This window comes from Stegostoma tigrinum, unplaced genomic scaffold (assembly GCF_030684315.1).
Source record: "Stegostoma tigrinum isolate sSteTig4 unplaced genomic scaffold, sSteTig4.hap1 scaffold_328, whole genome shotgun sequence".
NCBI classification, from domain to species: domain Eukaryota; kingdom Metazoa; phylum Chordata; class Chondrichthyes; order Orectolobiformes; family Stegostomatidae; genus Stegostoma; species Stegostoma tigrinum.
Genome location: NW_026728256.1, coordinates 3,656 through 7,289, shown reverse-complemented (window position 1 = coordinate 7,289; position 3,634 = coordinate 3,656).

The following is a 3,634-nucleotide window of genomic DNA, read 5'->3' as shown; positions in this document are numbered from 1 at the left end:
TCCCACCCACAGCCTCCAACCTTATTATTCCCCAACCCCGCATGGGCCATTTCTATCTCCTTCCCAAAGTCCACAACCTGCTTGTAACTGATGTCCATTTCAAGCCCATCGACTCCCACAGCTACCTAGAATACACCTCCTCCCACCCACCCTCCTGCAAAAATTCCATCCCCTTTTCCCAATTCCTCCACCTCCGCTGCATCTGCTCCCACGATGAGGCATTCCACTCCCACACATCCCAAATGTCCCAGTTCTTCAAGGACCACAACTTTCCCCCCACAGTGTTCGAGAACGCCCTTGACCGTGTCTCCTGCACTTCCCACAACACATCCCTCACAACCTGTCCCCGCCACAACCGCCCAACGAGGATCCCCCTCGTTCTCACACACCACCCCACCAACCGCCGGATACAACGCATCATCCTCCGACACTTCCGCCATCTACAATCCGACCCCACCAGCCAAGGCATTTTTCCATCCCCACCCTTGTCTGCTTTCCGGAGAGACCACTCTCTCCGTGACTCCCTTGTTCGCTCCACACTGCCCTCCAACCCGACCACACCCAGCACCTTCCCCTGCAACAGCAGGAAATGCTACACTTTGCCCCCAGACCTCCTCCCTCACCCCTATCCCAGGCCCCAAGATGACGTTCGATATAACCTCCCCACCGATAGTCTCCTCTCCACCTATCTTCTTTTCTCTACATCTTCGGTCCGCCTCCCCCTCTCTCCCTATTTATTCCAGAACCCTCTCCCCATCCCCGTCTCTGATGAAGGGTCTAGGCCCGAAACGTCAGCTTTTGTGCTCCTGAGATGCTGCTTGGCCTGCTGTGTTCATGCAGCTTCATACTTTATTATCTTGGATTCTCCAGCATCTGCAGTTCCCATTATCTCAGAGACTGTCAGACCTGCCCCACACAGAGACACACAGATACATACACAAATACACCGATACTTACACAAATAAGGGGAACCTATCAGAATTTCCCTGGTTCTGTGTTTTGCTAATAACTGCATTCATTCCATTTGGTGTGTGTTGGGATTACTGTTATTCCGTGGACAGCATTTCATTATTTGAGTCACTCCATGAGAGTACATCAGTTATTGCTCTCTCCAGTGAGTGTGACAGTGTTTCAGTTGTTCCATGGGGACTGTGACTCTGTGAGATTTTCAGTGCTTGATTATTGAAGATGTAAGGACAATTTGGGAGACTAGTAAATATTATAGGTTCGTTTCAGTATCTGAGCTGTCTGAAGGAGGAGGTGTAGGAGGGAGACTCCGTGCTCCCTTCCTGGGAGCTGGTGGAGACGATGTGCAGTGAGCTCACCCTCCTGCCCACCGAGACCATGGGAATTCCATTCGTACCGGCTCGATACAAAAGAGAGATGGCATCAGGGGCACGGTTTCTAAGCTGTGCCAGGTGGAAATGGAACTGACAGTGGGGTTAAAGTGAGAATTACCCTTCACTGAACATTGCTCCTTACTCGGTTGGTGGGACGTGTATATTTTGGAATCTCCACATGAGTCGTCCTGGTTCTCTCTGGCTCATTCCAGGGCCCTCCCCATGCGGCGGGGGAAGGTGGGTGAGGGAACTGATGTGGGGAACACCACTGCCCTGCTTGGCCTTTTCTGTCCTATTCCAGGCTGTTCCTCCTGGAATGAGGGAAAGGGAGGGAGGGAATGAAGGTGAATGTGCATGGCCCTGCTGTTAGTGATGGTGTAGGTGAGGGGGAAGTGGTGAGGTGTCCGGATTGAATCAGTCGACAATGTTGGATCGATGCAGTGTTTTCAGTGTTGGGGAGTATGTCTACATGTCAGCATTCTAAAGTTGTGAACACATCCTTCCATGACACAGTCTCTCAATCTCCCCGTCTCTGTCTGTTTATCCAACCCATCCCATTTGTTCGTATTTAAAGTGATTCCCCACCATCTCTCTCTGGCAGTGATTTTCACACCCATGGCACCCCTTGTCATGGCACATTGGAGATATGGAGCTGTAAATGGATGGGAGCCCCACATCCTGTCACTTCCAGCATGGGCTGCAAGTTTCCCCAGGCTGGGAGGTGATTTAACACAGCGTTACCAGGGACTGCACTGGGGTGGTCTGTACAGATCTACACACTGGGAGGGTAACTGCTCCAGGTTTGCAGATCAGTTCAGTGGTGTTCACCTCACTGTCCCCCGTGCTGGACAGATACCTGGTCCGGATTTATATATTAATGCACTGGTGTGGTCTGCACAGCTCCCCGTGCTGGACTGATATCTATTTGACTGGTGAGGCCTGCACAGTGTCCCACTCTGGACAGATTGCCGGGTTGTATTGAGCAGGACACTAGCCTGGTCTGCACAGTGCTCCATGCTGAACAGATATTCCATCTGGGTTTGTGGTGTCTGGGCTGGTTCTATGAGGTGGATTGAGAATGTGAGATAACTGACCACTTCAGCTGATCTGGCAATGCCTTTAGTTTGTGTTTGCCAGTTGTGTTGAGTTTGGGGAGAGATTTCCACCGCGAGGGTGTGTGGGTCTCACCAAAACTGATGGACAGAAGGGCCTTTGTGATGTGGATCTTTTATGACTCCATCACATTCTGTATCCGACATTCCCTGGAACATTCTGTCACCGACATTCCCCGGAACATTTTGTATCCGACATTATTTGTGATCATTTGGATGCCAGTTAATTGAACAAAAGATAAGACCCCGAGGGAAAAGATCCCATTCCAGAGAGAAGGAGACACTGTTGCAAATTCCCCTCAGGTAGTTAATGGGGTGAATACATTTTCCCTGTGTTCATGTTTCTTCACAAACAAAAATTGACCACAATGTGGACGAAAAGACTGAAATTTCCATCCTCCGTTTGTCTGCAGGGAACTGGGAGAGAATCCTTCAGGACAGCAACGTCTTCACCCTCTATATCAGGAACTGTAAGGAAATGACCTGTGCCTGCTCTCGAGTGAATGAGTCAGTGGGAATGTTCTAGAAGCCGTCTGTCCTTATGGATGTGTGTTTGTGTATTTCAGGAGGGAGAGTTTCTTGTATTTTACGTTAGTTTTTTTTGTAAAATAAAACAAATTGAGACATTACTACGGGTTATTTCAGCTTCTTTTTTTTCAATAAATCAGCGATACATTTGAAAATGTCACTGGGTCCTCAATCAAACTGGTAACTGTGCCTCCAGACCGATGTGTAATTTATTTGTTTTCTTTCCTCACAGTTAACGTAGTGACGATCTACGTCCTGCTTTATAAAGATTGTGGATTGTCTCCATGTGTCAGACGTTACCTGGGGGCCATGGCAGTGGCGGATCTACTGGTCATTATCCTCGACCTGATATTGAGACACATTCCCATTGTTTATTACGAACAGTTTTATTTTCTGAAGTCCATCCCCGTGTGTAATATCCACGCCGTCCTGCTCTTTGCAGCCACTGACTGTTCTGTCTGGTTCACCGTCACTTTCACCTTTGATCGATTTGTGGCCATTTGTTGCCAGAAGCTGAAAAGTAAATATTGCAGTGAGAAAACGGCGGCTGTGGTTCTGGGAACAGTGACTGTGCTGAGCTGTTTAAAGGACATTTTCTGGTATTTCATGCTCACAGCTCACTATTCGCTGGGGAACTCCCCCTGGTTTTGTCGG